Here is an 18,864-nt window from a genome sequence, read left to right on the forward strand (position 1 = left end):
AGAACATATCCAAGGCACATATGAATAGGAGCAATTTTACTGTTCGGGTAGATAGCACCCAAGTTAAGTTTTCCCCCTACGATTCTCCCCCAAACCCCAATTAATCGGGGATACTAGGTAGCAAACAGAATTAGAACCCAACCTTCCCTCACAAAATGGGAGGCAAAATCGGGTTTGAAAACCTTTGCAATTGCATAAATGACACTCAGAATTGGTAAATAATTAATTTACATGTGCAGTTGAATAAATGAGGTAAATATGAGTGCTACAGTATCAGCGATGTAAGAACACTAGCAACTACCAGGCAAAGTATCAAAAAAGGGCATACAGTTCAAAAATCAACTTGAAAGTAAGAACACAGTTGGAAAGTTGCATTTTCCTCTTTTTACAGTTTTGAATGTCAAAACGGTTTTGAAAACAAACAGGTGAAGTAGATAGAACCGGAATGCGTTTTTCTAGGCTGGGTGATAGATGCATGTCACAGGGATAGTAGGGAAGTGAAAGAGGGACTCTAGCTGAATAACTGGATGAGATTTTCAATGTTAAAGGAAATTCGGTTTTGAGAAAATAAAAGCAGTAGAGAGAGAAAATCTGTTTGGAAAGCAAGGACAAGTGCTACTACAACTATATCTTTGTAACTAGATTATCAAGAAGATAACCCTGACCATGAAACAGGTTAATCGGCCGTCTTAACCCCTTTCATGCCGCGTCTCTTTATGTGGAAATTAATTAGTTTACTCCAAATATGACTTTTGCCATGGACCAAAGGGATGGGAAAGAATGGCACCAACACATGAAATTAAGAAACTGATACGAAGAGGATTCAGATTATCTTAAACAAGTTATCAGGGTATGGATGGGATTACTGAAAGGGTGGAACTAAGACAAGGTATCTAGATAGGGTAGGCTATGTCTTGTCATGGGATGGGAGGATACTCACAATCAGCGCTGGAGCTTGGGATTTGGGACAGCCAACAGGGTTTCTGGACTCAAGGGATCTGGTCACAGCGCCGTGACAGGACTCTCTTAGCAGAAAACAGCAGGGCCTGTCTGGTCACAGCACAGCAGCAGGTAGTGGGGCAAAAAGCCATTCTGGTCACGGGATACTCTCCAAAAAGGGTATCACAGCTTTTCCCTCTTTCTTCCTAAATTAGTGGGATTTTTATATGGGTTTAGTTCTGAAGGGTGGTTCTGCCTGGATAGGGTCAGCTATGCTCTGGCCTGGAATCTGCAGGATGAATATGAAATGTCTGGATACGCGACAGCTGGAAAATTCAGAAGAGTGTGTCTCTGTGAGTTTCCACCTTTTACAAGGTGGGTGAGATCACAGGATTTATTGTTGGGGCAGGCTTAGGCTGGACATGCCTCTAACAACTGGATAGGTTAGCCTTTGTATGTTGCCTCCTTTGTAGAAGCAGATTGGACTGGAGAAGGGGACTGAGTTTTATGGGGTGTGTTTTCATGAGGCACAGAGCCGTCCCACAGTCACATTTGCCAAACATCAGTTCTGACCTAAATTGCAAATTCTTACATTTGTGGCACTCTTGTAAATCACATAGACAAATGACATATTTCATACAGAGCTTGGCAGTCCAACTCCCAGGTCTGTATGACATTGTTACGTCCTTCTAATAATCTTTCACACTTTTTGGTGAGAAATATTTCACTTACAACCCTATAACTTAAGACATGTGTACATATTGTCATAAGGCATGTTAGTGTTGAATTTCAAAGTGGCTCCATATACACTTTCCTCAGAATATACAATATTCCGTCATTTCTGTCCCCAACATGCTAGTGAAGGCTACCACGTCTTAATTTAAAGCCACAAAAATTGCATTTAAACTGTTAAACTCTTGCATTACTGCATTGTCCAACAGCAGAAATAACAGTCTTAAAGTGTATTAATTAAAATAATCTTTTTATCCAGATGGCCACCATTGTCTCCCAAATAAAGACATCATTTCCAAGGCTGCTCTGGAGGTGGCTTTGAAGCCTCCTAGTTGAAGTTGAGGGGAGGTGTTATTTGCAATTGCACACCTGGAATTCTATTGTAACAGGCTCAAGCCCAGTCACAAAGTCTGACGAGCGAGTGAGATGCGTCCTCTTGGTCCATTCATAGTTTTCAAGGGGTTGGCCCCTTTGGGGGAAGGCAAATCATGTTCCCAACAAGCAAATGTCCTTTGAAGCCAAGCAGGAAAATCTGTTCCGTGGCTTCCACAGTAAATGCACTTATTTATTTACTTATTTTTTTTCCTGAATCAGAAGCAAGTCTGTTGAAATAAAACATCTCATATATGTTTTAAAACAAAACCCCCCTTACATTTTTGGGCAAGGACAGGGCCTTATTCACCATTACACGTTTAAAACAGACCGTTTTCTTATTTGCAAAAGCAACCCTTTTTACACGTGGTGAATTTTCCTTTTTCTGTCCCCTCGCAATGCGTTTTTTTCTTCCATCTAGATTCTAAACATTGTTTGCAGCCCTAGTCAGTTTCTCATACACAGCAATCTGTTCACGGCAAAGGTCCACTGATATTAACATAGGCACAGAGGAATAGGGCTTCTTTTGAAGAGTTCAGCTGTGATACTTTATTGCAAAGTGAAGCCTTTTTCCCATACGCTGGGAGTAAAGTATTTTGTGATTTCACAGATTTTGCTTGACACAGCCTGTCATTCAGTGAGAAATGCTTTCTTTTGCTGGAGCACAACCTGAATATGGCTGGGCATAGCTGGGTCTCACTGGATCCGAACTGTGTATTGTTGAACAGATGAAAAAGGGCATCATGCTCCATCATTTTAATGCAACATATTTCCTTTTACATTTGGAAATTTTGAGCGAGCAACCAAGCAGCGCTGCTTTTCAATTCTCTTTGTTGGTGCACATAAGGAAACACACTGGCAGCCATTATCGGTGTGTTCCCTGTTCCATCTTGCCCAATAGGTGCTTGGCAAAGACAGCGCAGCCATCATTTTTGTAGCTGCAAATGCAGTTTTGAGGCAAGGGAAAGGTGCTCAAAGGAGACAGCGCCACCATTCTGCTGGTAACTGCTGAAGTGCAGATTGGTGATGGAGGGGAATTCTGCTGGGTGGGTAAATGTACCCCACAGGTGTAGCTGATAGTTAGGCTTTTTAGAGATGGCAGAAATGTGAGAGGAGAAGGAGAGAGTGGAGTCGAAGATAACCCCAAGGTTTTTTGCATCACAGGTGGGTGCAGGCGCAGGGCCAAGGGAGGCTGGCCAGACAGAAAGTGGGAAGTGGGAGCAGGGGTCCCAAATCGAACGATCTCAGTCTTACTGGCATTGAGGCAGAGGTTGTTTGCAGCACACCATGACTAAATAGCGGACAGTCAGATATGAGCAAGGAGAAGGAGGTGAAGTTGGCTGCGGGTAGCATGTAAGATAGTTGTGTGTCATCCGCGTAACACTGGAGGTTAGAGGTGAAAGTGGCAATCACACATGCCAAGGCAGTCATATAGACATTGAAGAACCAAGGGGAGAGGTTATATCACTGAGGAATGGCACAGGTTGATAGAGCTCCGAGTTCCACCTGGGATGGGCGATCGGGGAGAAAGGAGATTAACCACGCCAGGGCATGACCTGTGATTCCCACGGAGTCACAGAGACATGCGATCAGGGTGTTGTGGTTAACCGTGTCCAAGGCAGAGGAGAGCTCAAGGAGAATGAGGACAGAGGGAGAATGTTAGTGTGAAGATTTCAGAGCAGGTCTTCACAGGTGTTCAGAAGAACAGTTTCTGTGCCTCTGGATGCTCTAAACCCAGACTGATGGTCATGGAAGCAGCCAATAGATTAGGTGTGAAGGGTCAGCTGAGTGATAGCCAACTTCTCCAGGAGTTTGCCCAAGAAAGGAGTGATGGAGATAGGCGGTAGTTTGCAGGAACGGAGGGGTCGGCAGAGTGTTTCTTTAGCACGGGGTGCACAAGGGATTGCTTAATGGCAGTTGGGAAAACTCCAGGGGATAAGGAGAGATTGCAGAGATCAGCCAAGGCTAGGGTGAGGGAGTCAATATTGTCCTTGATGGTTTTGGAAGGGCAGGGTCCACCTGCTTGGATGAGCCCTTCATAGACCGACTTGTCTTCTGATCTCATCAGGTGTGAGCGGCGGAGAGAGGAGAGGGTAAGAGGATGGGGGGTCAAGGGAGGCTCCGGTGTAGGTGTATGCTGTGGGGTGGAAGAGAGGGAGGAAAGGATGTCTTGGGTTTTTGTGATGAAGTGTGCAGCCAGGGCCGAGCAAAGGTCCTGGGTGGGTGTGACAGAAGAAGAGGCTGCTTCAGGATTGGCCACTTTTTTGCAGACTTTGAAAAGCTTGGATGTTTTGTTTGATGCTGCGGCGATGCAGCCTTGAATATAGACTCTTTTTTTGGAGCAGATGCCGAGCCGATATTGCCTTTAAAGGGAGGCTGCAGGCCAGTTTGTCAGATGATCCTCCCGATGAGTACCATTTCCACTCAGCTGCCCTACATTTGCGTTTAAGGCCCACCAGACCGGAGTCGCAGCAAGAGTTTCTCTTTTTGAAAGGCTTCAGTCAAACCCTCATGACAGGGGCAAGACTGTTGGTGATAGATAGTTTGAGGTTAGCGAGGGCTGTGTCAGGGTCAGAGTCAGCTGTAGGAATGAGAGGAGGAGGGAAGGGGGAGGCAAAGGCAGCCACTGTCACTTTTGACATGGGTCTGGTGACTTTGAAGCCGAGTGGCAGTGCTGGTTGTGTTGCTGCAAAAGGAGAGGAGAGTGGAGAGGAGAGTGTCAGGTGGTTTGACAGAAGAGAGTGGTCAGGCCAAGAGAGAGAGGTAGTGAGAGGGGTTGAGAGCGGGATGCCAAAAGAGATGAGAACATCCAAGGTGTGGCATGAGGTGTGCATGGGACCAGAGGGTAGGATAGATTGGGAGAGAGAGTTGCATAGGTTGCGGAGAGGTCCTGAGGAGTCAGGAGCGTCCAGATGGATGTTGAGATCATCCATCAGGAGGAGTTTAGAGGAGGAGGAGGATAGTCGAGAAGAGGCCAGGTCAGCCCATTCCCAGAGGTAGAGAGTGTACTGTCCTACTGGCCGATAGAAGGTGGCCACAGTGAGAGAAGATTTAGGGGAGAGTGAGAGTCTGCAAACAAGGCACTCAAAAGAGGAGTAGGCCTGAGTAGGGATGATGGTAACAGCTATCCATTCTGGAAGATAAGCGCCACTCCCCTACCTGCCGTGTTAGGCCTAGGCACAGAGAGGATTTTGCAGCCTTCAGGGAGGAGTATGTCAAAGCAAAGAGGGAGCTCTCCTTGAACCAGATCTCTGTGATGCCGAGCACATCAATATCCATGAGTTCGAGGAGGCTGCAAATATAGGACTAGTGTTTGAAGGCCGAGCGAGTGTTGAGGGTGGCAATGTGGAGCAGCTTCCCATCTTTGAAGGTCTTCCTTGGGGGGCACATGAGACTGTGGTCCCCTCCCCCCCGAGGGTGGCAAGTGGGCCAGGGGAATAGTGGAGGATGACGAAGGAGCCTAGGCCAAGAGAGCCAGGATAGCATAGTAAGGCAGGGGCACCTGCACCTGTACAGAGGTAGAGAAGGGCACAAGAGGCAAGGGAGCATGGATGGAGAGAGAGATGAGGGAGGAGCCTGGCAAAGAGAAGAAGGTTGGGTTTAGGACCCTGTACCATGATGGTTCCATTGAGATATACATTAACAATGACTTTGGAAATGGCGAAGAGGTCAAGGAGAACATCCCAGCGAGTGCGACCATTAATGGGAAAAGAGGCGATAGGAGAGAGAAAGTCCACAATATAGTGAGTCCATAGGTCAGGTGCGTTAACGAAGAAGAGGATGTCAGTGAAGAGGTCAAGGAGAACATCCCAGCGAGTGCGACCATTAATGGGAAAAGAGGCGATAGGAGAGAGAAAGTCCACAATATAGTGAGTCCATAGGTCAGGTGCGTTAACGAAGAAGAGGATGTCAGTGATAGTCTCTCTGGTGGTAGCCATGACCAAGCTATCTGCAATAGGAAGGCCTTGGTTGGAGCCTAATATTTCCTTCTTAAGTTTCCTCCGGCCAGATTTAGTGATAGGAGAAGGATAGTAGATAGTGAAGCAGTTGGAGAGGATAGGAGAGATAGAAAGTGACATGGTTGGCTGCAATGGAGGGGGGAGATACTTACCAGTCTGAAGTACTGATGCACTCTGAGGAAGGGGGTCGGTTCGGGTGTGGTAGGAGGCACAAAGGAGGGGGAACAGAAGGAAGTGCACCAGCCAGTAAAGCCACAAGCAGCCTCAGGCCCAAATAAATTAGGTTTTCAGCAGGACTAGGTGGACACATTCAGAAAATGAACACAACTAAATTTGAATTACAACTGAACAGGTGAAAAACATATGCAGCAACTGGGCAAAGTTACAGTCAAAATTCAGCAGGAGAGGTGAAACACATTCAGCAAATGGGCACAACTAAATTCGAATTTCAACAGGTGAAAAACACATGCAGCAACTGGGCAAACTGACATTCCAAATTCAGCAGGACAGGTAAAAACACTTTCAGAAAATGGGCACAACTAAATTTGAATTTCATTAGAACAGGTGAAAAACATATGCAGCATCTGGGCAACGTTACATTCCAAATTCAGCAGGACAGATGAAACACATTAAAAAAATGGGCACAACTAAATTTGAGTTTCAACAGAACAGGTGAAAAACACATGCAGCAACTGGGCATCGCTAGATTAATGGGATTCCAGATGAGATAAAGTGAGAGGAGGGACAGTCCCAGGTGAGAAGGAAAGGATTGATGACGTTAGTTAAGGGAACTGACCTTCAAATAAATGTTAAATGCTCTATTGATTTCAGTGTGTTCAGCGTGTGGAGTTCTCGTCAGCCTCCATTGCACATGGAGGGTAGAAGGGGGGACCCACAGACCCTGCCAGGCAACAGACAGGATAGCAGACAGGGCCTTAGAGAGTGGGCCTTTGGGGATGGGCCGGCTAAAGCCTGCCGGTCCAAAGTAGGCCTGATTTGTACTTCAACTGGCCTATCCACATGCAGTTGCACAAGCCAATGAGAAGCCACTTAATGTTGGGGAAAGGGGCGGTCATCTTTGAAGTTGCTGCAAGGTCGGCAAAGAAGAAAGGTCTCCTGATCTCGAAATCGATTTCAGACAGTAGATCACGCTCGAGAGTAACGGGTCCCAAAAGGGAAGCAATGTTTCTAAAGCTCCCATGTTCAATACAAGTTCGTAACATATAAAATATAGGGTCTTAAATATCCTGCTTTACCTTCATTCCCAGGAACTTCCAGATGGTACCATTTCTCTAGTAATTCCAACAAGAGGGGTCACATTCAACCCTGCATCTCTGTAGCCACTAATAACACAGCTGAACTGTTCAAATCTGCAAGGAACTCGCCAATCCATTTGCAGTCTCCACCGTCCCCCTTCCTTCTCAGTAGCCTCACAAAACAGTGCTGCATTTCTAAAGGGTTTTTGTTCCTAGTGAGAAGAGAAAGGGGTGAGGTTAGAGTAGACAGGAGGGCTCTGTACAGTGGAGGAAGACTTCCACCATCTTGTTTGCCTCTGGCTCTCTCTCCTTTCTGTCCCTTCCATTTCCTCTGGAGCAAAGCACTTTGTTTCTGATGATAGAAGGGCAAAGTACACTTCTTTCAAGAACAGGGATTGGACCACTAAGTCAGCCTAGCTTTAGTCTAATTTCCTGCGGACCTTTAACTTTAAACAAAGGGGTCTTCCACCACTTCTTTGAATCACTATTGAATCATCTTTTTTACTCCAACCGTTGAAGAAGATTTAATCTGGTCCCTGCTGAAAGAGCAGTCCTTTCCAGAGCCCTCCAGTTGTGAGGTGAAGGCAGGTGTTCCATGTCAAAGGTGAGCGCTGTCCCCTAACCATCCCTGGGGATCATTGGGGGTTGAACTTGCATTGAAATAAAACTTGCCTCTCTGCCAGCTACAAGTTTTTTTTTTATAGTTTAAAAAAAACATTTTCCATAACATAAAACAGGAAACATGTTTTCTTTTTATAGTTTAAAAAAAATATTTTCCATAACATAAAACAGGAAACATGTTTTCTTTTTATAGTTTAAAAAAATATTTTCCATAACATAAAACAGGAAACAGACAGAAAGGCCGAAAACCTGCATAAATAAAACTTACAATGCTTGACACAGCAGTTCCCTGTGGACCCCATCTATCCCTTCAAACACCCGCCTAGAGACCTGTAGTGGGGCGTTCTGCAGTACGTAAAGGAACTTGGGCAAGGTTATAATTTTGAAAAGGGCCGCTTTGCCCATCAGTCTCAGAGAAAGGCACTGCCAGTGCACCACATAAGACTTGAATCTATCAACCATTGAGCATAAGTTAAGGTTGAGAATCCTCGAGAGATGTTCGCCCAATTGGATTTCCAGGTAACGGAAGCCAGTCGTGGATCTCTGGTACAGGCAATCCTGCGGGAGCACTGCATCTCCGCCTTCTATGGGGAAGAGGACCGACCTTCAGGCCACTGGTGCGCTGATAGTCGATTAATATCTTTGTCACCTTGGGACAGGATACCGATGGGTTTCCCATATATAGCAGAATGTCATCTGCGTATAGAGAAATATTCTCCTCACCTCCACAGGGCCACCTGAAGCCCACCCTCTCTGTACTTGTCCGAAGCCTCACTGCCAGTGGTTCCACTGCCAGGGTGAAGAGCAGAGGAGAGAGGGGACAGCCTTGCCTCGTGCCCTGCCACAGGAGACAAACCCTCAATCAGACCCCATTGACCGGCACTTCCGCCACAAGTGACTTCTACAGTAGGTGCACCGAGCTCAGGCAAGTCACGTCAAATCCCATGCTTTCCATAGATCCCCAAAGTGAGTCCCAGTGCACTGAATCAAAAGCTTGTTCAAATTCCACCGACAATAGTTCTAGTGGAATTGTATTAGCCTGGCATAACGTCAGTTGTACCCTTGGCAAATTCAAGCGAGTAGACTTGGTTGGCATAAACCTACACTGATCCGGGTGGACTAGGCATTCTATAACACACAGCAGTGATTCGCCAAATCCCTTACAAGGATTTTTGCTTTCCCGTTGATTAGCAAGATTGGCCTATAAGAGGCACAACAGTCAGGTGGCATGTTCGGCTTGGGATTGACCACTATTCACGCTTTCCGCAAATCATCAGGAAATATACCCTCCCTCCTGCACTGCAGAAATAGCCAGCGGAGAGAACCAACCACAACCCACCCAGTTACTTTCAGACTTCCACTGGGAAGCCTTTATTGCCCAGGGCTTTCCAAGACTGTAGTTGGGAGGTTGCTGTGGCTATTCCCTCCTCTAAGATATCTTCCTCTAGCCCCTCACACTGCTGTGTAGATAACTGCAGGAGAACTACTGGATCTATTTCCCGGTGTTCACTATCCCTCACCCGGCTGTGGACCAATACTTCTGCAATATCCACATCCCTCATAGGACTTTGCCAGTGTCACTCTGTAGGGCACTCACATAGCCACTTCCCTATTCCCTATGCTCTAGCCATGCAAGCAACTTTCCTGTCGTGTCCCCCACTTCATGGATCTGTCCACGCTTGAGCAAGCATGCCTGTTTTGCGTAATCCAAGGCCATATTCTGAAGTGCTTCCTGTGCTGTTCTCAGCTTAAGCTGATCTGCCATTGACCCAGTAACCACCAATTCTGCTTCTGCCTTCTCTGAGGCAGCCTCTGCCTCCCCTATCGCCAATGCATGTTTTTTCCTATGTGCTGCGACGAGCAAAATCGCCTCCCCCCTGAGAACTGTCTTGTATACCTTCCAAACCGAAACAGGGCTATATACGGACCCCTCACTGATCACAAAGTATTCCTGTGTGGTGTACGCTAGTGCCTCAGTGAACTCAGAGAGCCCCAAATAATATGAGTTCAGCCTCCATACGGACACAGTTTTCTCGTGCCCACTCTTAAGCCTGACTAGCAACCAGGAGTGGTCTGAGATTCCCCAGGGCAAGAATTTTGCTGAGATCAGTCTGAGGCCATCACCCAGTGGGATGAAAAGATAGTCTAATCTGGAGAAAGTAGAGTGGGCCCCAGAAAAGAGACTACCCAACCTACCCCACATGCAAGCATCTCCATGCATCCATTCAACCCATGGTTTGAGCAAAGGACCAGAGTCTGGTGAGAAGCTTCAGTTTCTTCTACCTATGTGCGACCTATCCAAACCTGTGTCGTTCACATCATCACCCCCCCCCCCCCGGATCTATACTTCTGCTTCCCCCGGCACTATAAGTTTCTGAAGCAAATTATACCTGGGGAGGGCATAAACCACTACAATTGCCCATATGAACCTCCACAGCTCCCTCCAGATCCACACAAAACTTCCTAATGGCTCTCTGCTCAATAACTGAGAAAGGCACATTTTTGTGCACCAGGACCATGGCCCCTCGTATCCCTCTAGTGAAGCCGTTGTGAAAGGCCATTCTATAATTTGATCATATAAAGAGCTTACAGTTCAACCCCGCCAGGTGGGTTTCGGTGAGGAGGGTGAAATCTGGTAAGTGCCTATTGAGAAATTGCAGTACAAGCCTCCGTTTAATCCCTAAGCATAGCCCATTCACATTCCATGTTGACACCATTATCCCCTTCCTCTTAAGCCATTGACCTCCAAGTGCTTTGTCCAGGGCCCCAGCCCCTCGGGGGGATCTCACCAAGTGCCGTACTTCCGCCTGATCGTGGTATAAACACCCATGCCACAGTACCAAAAGATCCTCCCACCTTCAGCAAGCAAAGTGAAACCAATAACAATAGAAACCACCCCAACTCCCCCCACCATGTACTTCTCCCCCATCTGAAGTACCTGTCGCCATGGCCCTGAATGAAACCTACGTGGGCCATCAACACAAACATATGAGGAACCTCTGCCAACTTAACGAAAAACCCAATTCAGGGCCTGTCTCTTGACCCCTGTCAGTCTGTAAGGTTGATTCACTGTAGGAACTAATGATGTACAAATGCACCAGTGTCCAGGCATCACCATCTATCCCGTGTTCACCCATCCTCCCCCTATTCTGGGGCATTACCAGTCTCACACAGGGACACCAGATCCTGCGAGTACAAGGCGGCCGACGAGTGCCCTGGGTCCGGCTCGGGGTGCAGCATCTCTCTTTGCTGTGTACCCACAGCCATCTACTGGATGTTGATGCCTTACCACTCCCACACCTCCGGTGGAGTGTTAAAAAGGAGTGAATTTGCCCCATAATACACTTTCATTTGTGAGGGTCAAAAAAAGGGTGTATTTACTGCTGCTGGATGCCAATTTACACTGCTGCACCTCCCTTGTATTGTCAGGGAAAAGACTTATGTAGGAGCAGTTGTGCGTGATCAGGCCTGCGGCCCTTGACATCTACAGCAGGGCATCTCTATCTCTGAAGTTCAATAGTCTTGCAATGACTGTGTGTGGGTTTGCTCTTGGCGTAGGGCAACCCGTGGGCATCCTGTGCGCCCTTTCGATCCAAAAGAAGTTGGAAAATGTGTTTAGTGCCATGAGCTATGTGAGCCACTGTTCTAGGAATAGCTCCATACTGGGACTCTCAACTTTTTCCGGAAACACCAGCATCCAGAGGAATTTTCAGCCTCAACCTCCCTTCCCTGTCTACTGCTCGGCTCTCTAGGCCATGGAATTATTGGGATACCTCTGCTAGTTGTTTTCCCATCTGCTTCACTGTGTCATACATATCCAATATCCGCTGCTCGGCATCTCCTACCTTCGAAGTCCTGCCACAGAAATTATCATCATCAGAGCCCAGCCTGTCAATTATTTCTTCCACTGAGGACTGGGACTCGGCAATGGCACACATTACATCATTTAATGAAATGGCTTTGACCTGTCTCAGATTGTCCATAATGTCTTGTGCAGCTGCCCAACAGCGGGGCTGTTAACAGCAAATTTGTCAATCTTGCTCTGCTGTGTCACCTTCTTGCCTTTCTCCTTTGCCATGATGTAGATCGGAGGGGGGCCTCCCTTAGCCAAGCACTCTTCACTTCTCCCCCTCCACCCCAGATATCTGGTCTACTGATGCGTAGGTGCAGATGTGCGTCCCCTGCCCTGATTGTTCCACACTATAGCACTTCACCGCTGTTCGAGGACTTTTTCGCTCCTACTGCCAAATCACTGTTGCTAGTGTTCCTTGACATGTGCCCAGTCCCCACCAGGTGCACTCTGCCCTCTGGTCCTGCACATGTATCAAGTCCAAGAGTCACAGGTTGTACTGCCCTAGTTGTCCTTGCCAGGATCTATTCCCACACTCCTCGTGTACACCACCCAGTGGCTGCCTCCTTAGGGTCAGTGGCCACCAATGCTCTCGGTCCCCCGTCAGGGATGATATTACCTGGCAATCACATCTGCCCAATGTGGGTCTTCCCACTCAACAGTCTCTGCCAGATACTGCACTCCCCCACACACTACTGTAATCACTGGGCCCCAGCTGCTACTTGGGTTCACCTTGTTTGCTCTGGGCTGCCCCACTGTAGATTGTCACCAAATCCTAGCCCCAGGAGCACACCCACCTCACCTCTGTGCCAATCAGACTCTGAACTGCAGTGTATTGGTCCTCCCCAATTAGACGAGGGGAGCAGGTCCTCCACTGTTTTCTTGCTTCTGTTCCCCACGTATGCACTGTAAACATGGATGAGTTGTTCGCAGGCTGTCTCTCTACAAGTTATAATGTATAGCAGTGCCCTCGGAACGTCCATCAGCTGCAATACACGCCTTGATACACTTGCCCTTACTGCAGCATTCACCACCAGGTCTCGGGCTCTCCTACGGATCGAGCTGCACTATTCTGCCAGCAGTTTACTGGACTCTTCTATTGTTTTGTTGACTGACACCCGCCTCCTGGCAGCCCTCTGCAATTTTGGACCCCAAAAGATATTAATGGCCTCACAGAGGTTCAGAGACCTGCTTCTACATCAGTTGCTGCTCAGCAGGGCCACCCCAGGACCTAACCATGGTAAAGGAACCCTGCAGTTGTGTGCCAGCCTCCCCCATGTTTGGGACCCCTAGAACAAGGACCCATCTTTTCCCTGAGTCCCTGGAGTGGGACTCACATCAACCTGATAAGTGACCTGCTGAAAGAGCAAAACCTGCCTTCATGACAGCTACAGCAGTAGCCAGGTCCTCATCACGTTGAAGGACCCCTGTAGTTGTGCTCCAGCATCCCCTGTGTTCAGGAGCATGGGAAAAGAGCACATCATGTCCCCGAGCCCTTAGATTGGAACTCACAGTACCCCGAGAGCCAAGACAGCCAGTATCCTATTGTTTATTGCAGTTGAACTGCTTGGAGCCATGTTTCCAGAATTGTTTGACAACTCATTGTTTGTCTTTTTAATCCTTTTTTGCAACCTCAAAGAATATTCTTTTTGAACATTGTGGTTTTTTAATATCCTTTTCTCCTGCTGTCTCATTACTCAGAGTGCTGCATCTATTCAGGCTTTGATATTCTGTGTTCCTTCTACAGGGGTTGGGTTTTACAGTATTTTCTTGTTATTTATTATTGTACATGGTGTCTTTTATTAATGTGTATATTTGTACAGAACCCTAATTGGACATTCCTTTATTTTGGAATATTATTACTTTGTTGTTTGGGTTACTACTGAACCACATTCACACAATCTTGAGAGAGTAAAGACTTTCCGCATCCCACGTTACCACAAAAGGTGAAGGAAGTACATGTCTTAACTCCCACTCTCGAGACCCCCCCTAACTGTGGTTACTGTTGTACTGTGATATGTGTCCCATGGGCTCTCTCGCACTCTCTAGGTCCCCCGTGACTGTGGTTACTGTACCTGTCTGCCCCTTCTGTTTGTTCCCTACTGTGTGACCCCCTCCTGTACCTCCTGCATTGTGCGGCACTGAGATGTGCACCTCTCCTCTCTCTCTTTTGCTCCCTTCTCCTCCTACTACTTCCTCGTCTCATCCTCTATGGTGCTTTACATCTCACCTATCTTCTCTAATTGCTACTCTATCTCTTATCCTATCCCTCTCCCTAAGTCGGGAAGGAGGAAGTTCAAGAGGGACATCCTGGTCTCCAACTCAGGCCACCCTATCGCTGATACCTACATCAGTGCTTCCTCCAGACAGACTCTTACCGACATCCTCTTTGTTGTCCCCTCTCCAGACCTATGGACCCTGAATATGGTCTCTGTTCTCTCTGCTTTTCCCTTCTCTCCATTAATGGTGGCACTCGGTTCTCCTATTGGCCTCCTTAAACTCCTCCAAGACCATAATTAATGTCTATCTGAATGGCACTGTCTTGGTCCAGGGCCCTCAGCCCAATCTCCTCCTTTTCAATAGGCGTTGCCCATGTTTTATCAACTTCCTTCCTTCTCCTGCTACTCTCCTACCAGCACCTATCTGGCTCCTCCAACACCTCCTTCTTCTGCCTGCTCTCTGGCACCCTCCTCATCTGCTTGGGGTACTTTGCCTTCTCTTTCTACCTTCTCTGCCCACTCTCAAACCTCTCTACCACCTACGTAGGGCATGCCTCAAATCTGTACCCCTCCACTGAAGTCTTTTAAATGTTGCATCCTGCTCCACGTTGTGTCAAACACTCCTCTGACATCTGCCACCTTCTTGAAGAACTTGACCTGTATGTCCTCGCTCTCACCAAGACATGGTTCACAGCCAGCTCTGTCACAAGTTTTGACACTCTCCTCCCTGATGGCTACAAGATCCTCTCCAAAGCAAGAACCAACCGTCCCACAGCAGGAGGAGCTCTGATCTTTCTGGAGTGGGTCCTGCTTCTGTCTTTCCTATGCAGACCTACTCCTCCTTTGAATGCCTGGTCTGCAGGCTCTCTATCTCTCCTGGTCTCTCTATGACTATGGCCATCATTTATAGACCACCTGGCCAGGTCGCCTTCTACCTCTCAGAGTGGGCTGACCTCTCCTCTTCTCTCCTTGTTCTCTACCTCTTACCTTCTCCTACTCAGAGACCTCAACATCCGACTGGATGCTTCTAATCCCTCTTCTGGGCTCTTACGCAACCTCTGCAACACTCTCTCTCTTTTCTTTCTACCCTCTGGTCCAACACACTCTGCCGGGCACTCTTTGGATCTTCTCATCTCCTCAGAAATCCCTCTCTTGAACCCTCACACCGCTCCCCTCTCTTGGACTGAACACATTCTGCTGTCCTCTCACCTGAAGTTCTCCTTGCCCCAGGCAAAGCCCACCCCAGCGCTACCACCTACCTTCTTGGTCATTCGGCCCATGAACCGTGTGTCAGTGGAAGCTTTTGGTGCTACTTTCTCTGCTCCTCCTATGCCTGCGACTGGCTCACACTCTGACAGGGTCCTCTCAAACCTACATCTTTCTATCTCCAACACTCTGAATGTCCTTGCCCCTGTCATGAGAATCTGTCTGAAGCATAACTCCAAGTGCAACTCTTGGTATGACTCTGACCTCACCATCCTGAAACGCAAGTGTGGGGTGGCTAACAGGAATCAGATGGAATTGGGCACGAACTGGCATGCCGCCTGCTCCAAAGACAATACAGACCCTCTGCCCTGTCCAAGAAGAGAGCCCATATCCAAGCCTGCATCATTGCAGACTCTAACACAGCCACACTTTTTAAAATCTGCAAGGAGCTGGCCAATCCTTCTGCAGTCTTCACCTCTCCTGTTCTCTCCCATACCCTCTGTATGGTTCTGGCTTTTCACTTCTTTTGTTTAATTTTTATTTAACATGTTTTATTAATTTGATTTAGTTGCTTATGCAACTTTACAAATATGCATTTGTTGTTTCCTGAGGGAAACTTTTTTTTTAAAAGGATTATACATAATATACAAAATACATTCATACTTAAAAATATGTTGCAATTTTGGGTTCTAATTATCACATATCAGCAATTATCCAGGCAATATAATTCAAAATTCAACAATTCACAATACTATCTTTAACAAGCATGATTGTCTGTATTATGTTTCACTGACATTATTATTAGACAATGACAGCATTGCCCCATAGTTCACAATGCAAAGCTTGCAGTTGTTTCATATAGATACACAGTTCAAAACTTTTTATTGTGTATATCATTTTTGTGTCCCATATCTTGAGTCTATTATGGATGTAGATCTGTAAATTCATCAAATGGTATTCTTTCTAGACTAAAACACGGACATCCTGTCCTCTCTCTCTCTACCTCTCTCAGCCCCCCTCTGGCTGCCTCTCCCTCTCCTCCTCCTTTTCCCTCTTTCCGACTACACTTGATGATGTTTCTAGACAAGTCTGATCAACAAAAGTGTCGTCCAAACAAGTGTTCCTCTGCACTCCCTTGTGTACCCCCTCCTAAAAAAGCCTTCTGCCAATCCTACCTCTCCGGCAAACTACTGCCCGATCTCTATCACTGCTTTCCTGACAAACTCCTGGAAAAGCTAGCGATCTCCCAGGTTACTTTCCACACTGAATCTGTTGGTTCTCTCCATGACGATCAGTCTTGCTTCAGAGCAGCCAGAGGCACGGAAACTGCTCTGCTGAACACCCCTGAAGATCTGCTCATTCATCTCAATTCTAGATTTCCTTCTGTTCTCATCTTCCTTAACCTTTCCTCTCCTTTTGACACGGTCAATTATGCCATTCTGATCAATCGTCTCCAGGCAGAGAGTGAGGGTAGATCTCTCTCCTCTGCAGGTGCCTCCCCCTGGAATGCCCTACCTGCCACTCTCAAACTTGTGCCTAACCACCTGAAGTTTCAGAAGCAGCTCAATACCTCCTCTTCACCTCTGCTTTCTTTCTCTCTCTCTCTTTCTCCCCTGCTGCCCTTCCTGTCTGCTGCGCTGACTGGTTGCCTGTCTACCCTCAGAGTCTCACTGGGTCCCATGCTCCTCCACGGTGTGTAGCCCCTGCACTGCCTTTGGGCCTACCACTCACTTAGGGACTGTTATGTTATGTTATGTTATCACTACTTATATAGCGCATGGTCGCCCAAAGGCATCATGGCGCTTAATCGAGAGAGAGCAGGCAGCTAGGAGAGTTAGAAAAAGTAGGTTTTGATCCTCTTTCTGAACGGAAGGTAGTTAGAGATTTATTTGATGGCCAGTGAAAGTTTATTCCACAGAGATGCTGTGGCAATCGAGAAGGCTCACCTGCCTACACGTTCACGCTTGTATCACCATAACACCACTAGTAAAAAAACCTACGCTGGACCCTCGAGACCCCAACAATCTAAGACCTATTATTAATTGTAATTTTACTCTCAAAATACTGGATAAAATAGCAACAGCCCAACTCCAGGAGTATGTGGAAAGCCACAAGATCTTACACCCCCAACAATCTGGCTTTAGAGCAGCTCACAGCACCGAGACTGCTATGCTGGACTTACAGTCCAGAATGCTGAAAATTATGGACAAGGGTAAGGCCGGCCTATTTGTCTTGTTAGATCTAAGTGCTGCATTCGACCTGCCAGACCACCAGCTCCTACAGAATGCACTCGAGAAAAATTGCAAACTGTTCTAAAGAGTCCATATGTTGGTTGTCATCATTCCTGGAAAACAGAATATCCAGAGTACACTGGGACGACAAATTCTCATCTGAGTTTAACATCTTCTGTGGGGTACCACCGGGAGCTAGTCTGTCCCCTCTGCTCTTTAACCTACACATTTGCTTCTTATGTGAGCTACTACAAAAACTCCAGGTTTACTTTACCAACTATGCTGACGATACTCAGCTGGTTCTAGAACGGAGTGGGGATCATACTAAAGATAGTATGACACTAAACACACTATACGAAAACATCAAAGATTGGATGGACAATAATTGGATGTGCCTGAACAGCAATAAGACCGAGTTAATGGTTTTCGGCTCCACTCAGGCCTGTGCCAAACTCTCTGATGATTATAAGGCCTTCCAAATTAAATAAACCCAAATTCCAGTGGCAGACAAAGTCAAAACATTAGGCATGACACTGGAAGCCTCCCTAAACTCAGATGCACAGGCTATGTACGTTAGCAAAAATTGCAACTATTACATTAGGCTCCTTAAAGCAATTAGACCCCTACTGAGCGAGAAAAACTGCGTAACAATAGCAAGAGCTACCATCATGTCGCGTTTGGACTACGGGAATGCCCTCCTGGCAGGAGCTAGCAAGCAAAGTATCCGTAAACTCCAGCTGGTCCAAAATAATGCGATTAGAATGGTAAAAAAGAAAGCAAGAAGTGAACACATTAGTGAAGCTAGACGGGAACTTCACTGGCTGAGAATAGAGGATCGCATTCAATTCAAGCCCATGTGTCTAGCCCACAAGTGCTTATATGGTAAGCTTCCGGCCTATCTGAAATCCAAACTTTCCTTCTACCATCCCCCTAGGACATTAAGATCAGAAGCAAACAGACTTATGACTCCCCAGAAATATAAGAAGGAACTCGGCTTGGGTAGAGCTTTCCCCAACCGAGCGGCAGCCAATTGGAACAAACTGCTGAAGTACATCAGATTGGAGCCAAACCTTACAGCTTTTTGTAAAAAGCTTAAAACTGAGCTATTTAAGTAACCTCGACCTAGAACCACTTAATTAGGTCTCCAGTATCTTTGTATCTGTCCTGTTTTACCTTCTAGGCTCTCTCAGAGTCTTGTCCTTGTCTCTATGTGAGCGCCCCGATGCCTGCGGGTGGTCGGCGCTATACAAATAAATAAATAAAATACATAAAATAAATCAAGGTACTAAAAGCATTTTGGCAGCGGCGGAACGAAGATCTCGAGTAGGATAATAGCGAGAACATTTTGCTTGGAGATACTCCGCTCCCTGATTGTGAAGAGCACGATGAACAATACACAGGGCATTAAACTCCACCCGTTGGGCCACCGGAAGCCAGTGCAGAGTCCGGTGCACCATTGAGATGTGAACTCCGTACGGG

Source organism: Ambystoma mexicanum, chromosome 2p, assembly GCF_040938575.1.
Source record: "Ambystoma mexicanum isolate Mex_15411 chromosome 2p, UKY_AmexF1_1, whole genome shotgun sequence".
Taxonomy (NCBI): Eukaryota; Metazoa; Chordata; class Amphibia; order Caudata; family Ambystomatidae; genus Ambystoma; species Ambystoma mexicanum.